Genomic DNA, 7,860 nt, shown 5'->3' with positions numbered 1-7,860 from the left:
AGAACCAACAGGGAACACTTGCAAATATAAAATTTATGAAAGTGTCTCACGTGACCGTAGGAATGCAGAGTCCAAAATCCACAGGGCAGGCTGCGAAGCCGATGACTCCAATGGATGGCCTGGACGAACTCCACAGGAGAGGCTCACCAGCCAAAGCAGGAATGGAACCTGTCTGCTCTGAGTCCTCCTTAAAAGGCTTCCCATGATTGGATTTAGCATCACTAATTGCAGAAGACACTCCCCTTTGACTGATTACAAATGGAATCAGCTGTGGATGTAGCTGACGTGATCATGACCTAATCCTATGAAATGTCCTCATTGCAACAGACAGGCCAGCGCTTGCCCAATCAGATGAACAGGTACCACAACTTAGCCAAGTTGACACCTGTCCCTAACCATGACAGTCCACCCCTTGTCAACTTGGCACATATATATCACCTTAGACCATACTTAATTTCCAAATGAAAACAAATAAGCATACATTTTTTCTTTTACCTGACAACACTCAACATGTCCTGCATATAACTGGAAGCACATTAAATCTCTCCAGAATAGGGTGCAAATCCTTGGGCAACATTCATTCTTAAACTTGATATCTTACAACTTAAATAATATAACACAAACAAAACAGCATTACAGTCCTCGTTTCTGTAACTGATCACGTGGTCGAAGTTCATATTTATCACTACCTTCTTCCACTACCCATTCCATGTTCCCTTTCCCCTCAGCAAGCACTTCAGCTGGCCGTGGTTCTTTGCCTGGTGGGGTGACCCAAACCTTCATTCCTGAAGTTTCAGAGCCATCAGTAGTCCTGCCTGGATTGTGTTGTTGCAGTTTTCCATTGATTTTAATCACAGGGCATGGTAGTACTAATAGACGCCCCAGGGGATCTCCTATATTCCAAGAAAACTCTTCTTTACCTCCATTATGTAGTTTCAGTCCTACTTCCTTCTGATAGTCAGGGTCAATTACCCCAGACAATAATGTAATCCCCTTTTTGGTGTGTTGCTCCAGAGGCATAAGTAGCCCAAAGTGGCCAGGTGGCAATCTTAACTTCCAGTTCAGTGGTATCACTGTTGTTTCTCCTGGAGAAAGCATACCCCGTTTTGGAACTAAAACCTGTAGGCCAGCAGAACTCAGGGTAGCAGGGACAGGAAGCAAAAATTTTCCTAGTGGATCACTAGGAGTAATAGTGAGTGGCACCACACCCATTTCCACCCCTTGGTTCCTGGACCCATGGATCCTGGCTATGGGAGAAACAGCACCATACAGTGGACGCTGATTCAGAGCATACACAGCTTCCTGGAGAACATTACCCCAGCCTTTCAAGTTTTTGCCACCTAGTTGGCACCGTAATTGAGTTTTCAAAAGGCCATTCCACCGTTCTATCAATCCAGCTGCTTCTGGATGATGGGGAACATGGTAAGACCAGAGAATTCCATGAGCATGTGCCCATTCCTGCACTTCATTTGCTGTGAAGTGTGTTCCTTGATCCGAAGCAATGCTATGTGGAATACCATGACGATGGATAAGGCATTCTGTAAGCCCACGGATAGTAGTTTTGGCAGAAGCATTGCGTGCAGGGAAAGCAAACCCATATCCAGAGTATGTATCTATTCCAGTTAGAACAAATCGCTGCCCCTTCCATGAAGGGAGTGGTCCAATGTAATCAACCTGCCACCATGTAGCTGGCTGGTCACCTCGGGGAATGGTACCATATCGGGGGCTGAGTGTGGGTCTCTGCTGCTGGCAGATTGGGCACTCAGCAGTGGCTGTAGCCAGGTCAGCCTTGGTGAGTGGAAGTCCATGTTGCTGAGCCCATGCATAACCTCCATCCCTACCACCATGACCACTTTGTTCATGAGCCCATTGGGCAATAACAGGAGTTGCTGAGGAAAGAGGCTGACTGGTATCCATAGAACGGGTCATCTTATCCACTTGATTATTAAAATCTTCCTCTGCTGAAGTCACCCTCTGGTGTGCATTCACATGGGACACAAATATCTTCATGTTTTTAGCCCACTCAGAAAGGTCTATCCACATACTTCTTCCCCAGACCTCTTTGTCACCAATTTTCCAATTATGGTCTTTCCAAGTCCCTGACCATCCAGCCAAACCATTAGCAACAGCCCATGAGTTAGTATACAAACGCACCTCTGGCCAGTTTTCCTTCCAAGCAAAATGAACAACCAGGTACACTGCTCGAAGTTCTGCCCACTGGAAGGATTTCCCCTCACCACTGTCCTTCAAGGACACCCCAGAAAGGGGTTGTAATGCTGCAGCTGTCCACTTTCTGGTGGTACCTGCATATCGTGCTGAACCATCTGTAAACCAGGCCCGAGTTTTCTCTTCCTCAGTCACTGTAAGTTCCTTACAGTTCACTGTAAGGAACTCCCCAAGAGGCCATAGCTCTGGTCTGGGAAAGAGAAGGTAATGTGGTAGCAGGAGTGGAAACCATGGGCATTTGTGCCACTTCTTCATGTAACTTACTTGTGCCTTCAGGACCTGCTCTGGGTCTATCTCGTATATACCATTTCCACTTTACAATAGAGTGCTGCTGTGCACGCCCAACTTTATGGCTTGGTGGGTCAGACAACACCCAACTCATGATAGGCAACTCAGGTCTCATGGTAACTTGGTGGCCCATGGTTAAGCATTCAGTCTCTACTAAGGCCCAGTAGCAGGCCAAAAGCTGTTTCTCAAAAGGAGAGTAGTTATCTGCAGCAGATGGTAAGGCTTTGCTCCAAAATCCTAAGGGTCTGCGTTGTGATTCTCCTACTGGGGCCTGCCAAAGGCTCCAGACAGCATCTCTATTTGCCACTGACACTTCCAGCACCATTGAATCTGCTGGATCATATGGCCCAAGTGGCAGAGCAGCTTGCACAGCAGCCTGGACCTGTCGCAGAGCCTCCTCTTGTTCTGGTCCCCACTCAAAATTAGCAGCTTTTCTGGTCACTCGATAAATGGGCCGGAGTAGCATACCCAAATGAGGAATATGTTGTCGCCAAAATCCAAAAAGACCAACTAGGCGTTGTGCCTCTTTTTTGGATGTGGGAGGGGCCAGATGCAGCAATTTATCCTTCACCTTAGAAGGGATATCTCGACATGCCCCACACCACTGGACACCTAAAAATTTTACTGAGTTGGAAGGCCCCTGTATTTTTGTTGGATTTATCTCCCATCCTCTGACACGCAAATGCCTTACCAGTAAATCTAGAGTAGTTGCTACTTCTTGCTCACTAGGTCCAATCAACATGATATCATCAATATAATGGACCAGTGTGATGTCTTGTGGGAGGGAGAAACGATCAAGGTCTCTGCGAACAAGATTATGACATAGGGCTGGAGAGTTGATATACCCCTGAGGTAGGACAGTGAAAGTATATTGCTGACCTTGCCAGCTGAAAGCGAACTGTTTCTGGTGGTCCTTACTAATAGCTATTGAGAAAAAAGCATTTGCCAGATCAATAGCTGCATACCAGGTACCAGGGGATGTATTGATTTGCTCAAGCAATGATACTACATCTGGAACAGCAGCTGCAATTGGAGTTACCACCTGGTTGAGTTTACGATAATCCACTGTCATTCTCCAAGACCCATCTGTTTTCTGCACAGGCCAAATAGGAGAGTTGAATGGGGATGTCGTGGGAATCACCACCCCTGCATCTTTCAAGTCCTTAAGAGTGGCAGTAATCTCTGCAATCCCTCCGAATACTGTATTGCTTTTGATTTACTATTTTGCTTGGTAGGGGCAGTTCTAGTGGCTTCCACTTGGCCTTTCCTACCATAATAGCCCTCACTGCACGAGTTAGCGAACCAACGTGGGGATTCTGCCAGTTGCTCAGTATGTCTATGCCAATTATACATTCTGGAACTGGGGAAATAACTACAGGATGGGTCCGGGGGCCCACTGGACCCACTGTGAGACAGACCTGAGCTAAAACTCCATTGATCACCTGGCCTCCATAAGCCCCCACTCTCACTGGTGGTCCAGAGTGACGTTTTGAGTCCCTTGGAATTAATGTCACTTCTGAACCAGTGTCTAATAATCCCCGAAATATCTGATCATTTCCTTTTCCCCAATGCACAGTTACCCTGGTAAAAGGCCGTCGGTCTCCTTGGGGAAGACTTAGAGGAAGGTTAACAGTATAAATTTGTGGCAGTGTAACAGGTTTCTCCCCCATAGGGACCTGGCCTCCCCTTCATTCAAGGGGCTCAGGGTCTGTAAACTGTTTCAAGTTTGGAAATTGGTTAAGGGGCCGTGACTCTGTGTTTTGTAATTCAGGTTAGACTTCTGTTCCCTTGACCTAGAACTCTTTTGTTTATACAGCTCCAACAAGAATTTAGTAGACTGCCCTTCTATTGTATTTCTAGGCACCCCATGATTTACTAGCCAATGCCACAAATCTCTGCGTGTCATATAATTTTGATGCCTCCTTTGAGTTTGTTGTCTATTATAATACCCACGTCTACCTTGTCTTTGGTGATTAAGTGCTGCCACCTGGCTTCTGCCAACTCGGGATCCTGTCATCCCCATTGTGTTTAAGGATTCCAGCTCAGTGACAGCAGTTCCTACAGTAATATCTGACCTACAGAGAAGTGCAACCACAGAGCTCTTGAGGGATGATGGTACTAGTCTCACAAACTTATTTCTCACTGTTCTGGTAAAAGGTGCATCTTCTGGACATTCCTGGGGTGTAAGAGCAGGCTTTGCATGATAAATCCACTCTAACATCCCAATCTCTCTAAGCCTCTGGATCCCCTCATCTACATTATACCAGGGCAGTTCTGGCATTTCAACCTCAGGTAATGTTGGCCACCTTTTGTTCCATGTTTCAACCAACCACCCAAACAAGCTGTTAACACCTTTTCTAACTGCTCTAGCTATAACATTGAATGCAGAATCTCTGCTTAGTGGGCCCATATCAATAAATTCAGCCTGATCCAGCCTTATATTCCTCCCACCATTATCCCACACTCTTAAAATCCATTGCCACACATATTCCCCTGATTTCTGTCTATATAAATTGGAAAACTCACACAGTTCTTTTGGAGTATAACGTACCTCCTCATGTGTGATACTTTGTACCTCACCTTTAGGGGCCTGTTGGGACTTTAGTCTAGTTATAGGTCTAGAAGAAATGAGGGGTGGTGGGGGTGGGTCATGAAAAGAATTAGAAATATCTTCCAAGCCATTTGCTTCAGGGCTTTCATTTGCAGTTTCATCAGGTGAAACAGGATTAATAACTCTAGGGCTAATCCCTTCAGGAGGAGGTTGGGTGGCCAATTCCTCAAGGCAGGCTGGAGGTGGGGCGGCTATGTCCTCAGGGCAGACTATTACAGGGTTATCTAAAGAAGGCTCAGTATGGTCTAGGGTTTCAACCTCACCCCCAACATCATTATCAATCCATATGTCACCATCCCATTTTTCAGGGTCCCACTCCTTTCCAATCAATGCCCTCACTTTAACGGCAGACACCATGCAAGACTGAGATTTCAGTTTACGTTGTAAAGTTGCTACTCTAACAATAAGATTCTGAGTCTGATTTTCAGAGATCTCAAGTCTACGGCTACAGGAAATAAAATTTTCCTTCAAGATACTCATAGAAACCTCTACATCTTTCAGACGGCACTTAAGCTTCTTGTTTGAAGCCTTAAGCCCATCCCTTTCACCCTTTAATGTAGACAGTGTATCTAACAACAACCAACCAACATCTCTATAACTCTTATTTCTACAAAACTCTGTAAAGGTGTCAAAAACATTATCCCCCAGAGTCTGGCTTCGTACAAGCGAAGCATTAGGAGAATCAAATGATGATATTTTGACTATCTCCTTTGCCAACTCAGTCCACGGATTGGGAGTGTCATTCTGATTATGGGAATCAGAGTCCTTAGTGTCTCTGAGCCCAGTCAGAGTAGAAAACCATTCATAAAAACCCATTTTTAAGATTCTGTCCCTTAAGAACCACTCCTGGTACCAAGATGTATTAGTTAGGGTCCTCTAGAGAAACAGAACCAACAGGGAACACTTGCAAATATAAAATTTATGAAAGTGTCTCACGTGACCGTAGGAATGCAGAGTCCAAAATCCACAGGGCAGGCTGCGAAGCCGATGACTCCAATGGATGGCCTGGACGAACTCCACAGGAGAGGCTCACCAGCCAAAGCAGGAATGGAACCTGTCTGCTCTGAGTCCTCCTTAAAAGGCTTCCCATGATTGGATTTAGCATCACTAATTGCAGAAGACACTCCCCTTTGACTGATTACAAATGGAATCAGCTGTGGATGTAGCTGACGTGATCATGACCTAATCCTATGAAATGTCCTCATTGCAACAGACAGGCCAGCGCTTGCCCAATCAGATGAACAGGTACCACAACTTAGCCAAGTTGACACCTGTCCCTAACCATGACAACAGCTGTGACTTTGTAGTAAACCTTAAAGCTTTAAAATATAAATCCTCCCACTTTGCCTTTCTATTTTAGAATATCTTTAGCTATTCGAGGTTTCTGTCCCTTCTAAATGAATTTGATAACTAACTTTTCCAAGTCTTCAAAATAGGTTGTTGGAATTTTGATTGTTACTTCATTGAATCTATAGATCAATTTAGATAGGATTGACATCTTAACAGTATTTGACCTTCCTATCCATGAGCATGGGATATCATTCCATCTGTTTAGATCCTCTTTAATTTCTTTAAACAATATTTTGTACTTTTCTGTGTGAAGGTGTTTTACTTCCCTGGTTGAACTTATTCCTAGAAACTTGAGTACCTTAATTCTATTGATTTCCTTCCATATCCCTGAATGTTCATTGCTTTAACATGTAACTTCATTGAAGTAGGGCCTTCACTCAACAAATTTTGTTGAGGGCCTTCTACATGCCAGAGAAATAAGACAGAGAGCTGTCCCTCAGGAAGCTCGGGGGCAGAGAAGGGACTGCCTGATCAATGTGCTCCAAAGAGGGGCCAAGGCAATGGGGTATTCACTGTGGCATGGACCCCATCCAGAGGTTATTGTTTCCACCAAAAGGAAAGCAGCAGCTTCAAAGATGCGTCCCATCACCACATAAGGGCAGGACACCACGACTGGTCAGAGAATGGAAAATAATTCATATTGGAGAGAGAAAGGAGCTGGAGGGCCCCCAAAACAAAAAGTAATGAGTAATAAGCTTCCTGAAGTAATGAGTAATAAGCTTCAGGCATTTTCCAGATTATTTTAGATGAACTACTTTAATGGAAAGAGTACTTTATGAAATTTGAACAGTTGCATGAGTAAGAAAGAATCTTTCACTTTTAGTAATAAAGGCCTATTAACATGTGAGCTCTGAAAAGATAAAATCTGTGCTTCACAGGGCACTCTGTTTGCACCTGGCACCAAGCAGGCCTCATAAATACAGAGCACTCTCAGTTTCAAATATGTGTTTGTACTATCCTATATAAGTCAATATTTTGGCATTAAATGATGGAGAGGTAGGGTCTGGAGTTGGACTGCTTGAGTTCAAATCCTGACTGTGCCACGGACCGGCATTGTGACTTTGGGAAAGTTACTTGCCTCTCTTTCTAGAACTTTTGAACAGGGATAATAATAGCACTTACCTTAAAATTATCATGAGAATTAAAGAGGTTAATGGATGTAAAGCACATAGTAAGTACTCTATAGTATAGTAGCAATTATTATTGTTGTTTTTCAAACTTCTGGAAGCAGCAGAGAACATTTATTGGACCACATGCCATGACCATGGACTCAGAAAACATGTTAACAGGACTGCAGGAATGAACGAGGCCTTTAATGGTTTCCCCCAAGGGTCTATCTTTGGATAAAAGATCCCATATTTCACAACAAAGGTTGAGGCAAGGAC

Source organism: Tamandua tetradactyla, chromosome 10, assembly GCF_023851605.1.
Source record: "Tamandua tetradactyla isolate mTamTet1 chromosome 10, mTamTet1.pri, whole genome shotgun sequence".
NCBI lineage: Eukaryota > Metazoa > Chordata > Mammalia > Pilosa > Myrmecophagidae > Tamandua > Tamandua tetradactyla.
Note: the sequence above shows the minus strand (reverse complement) of the source record.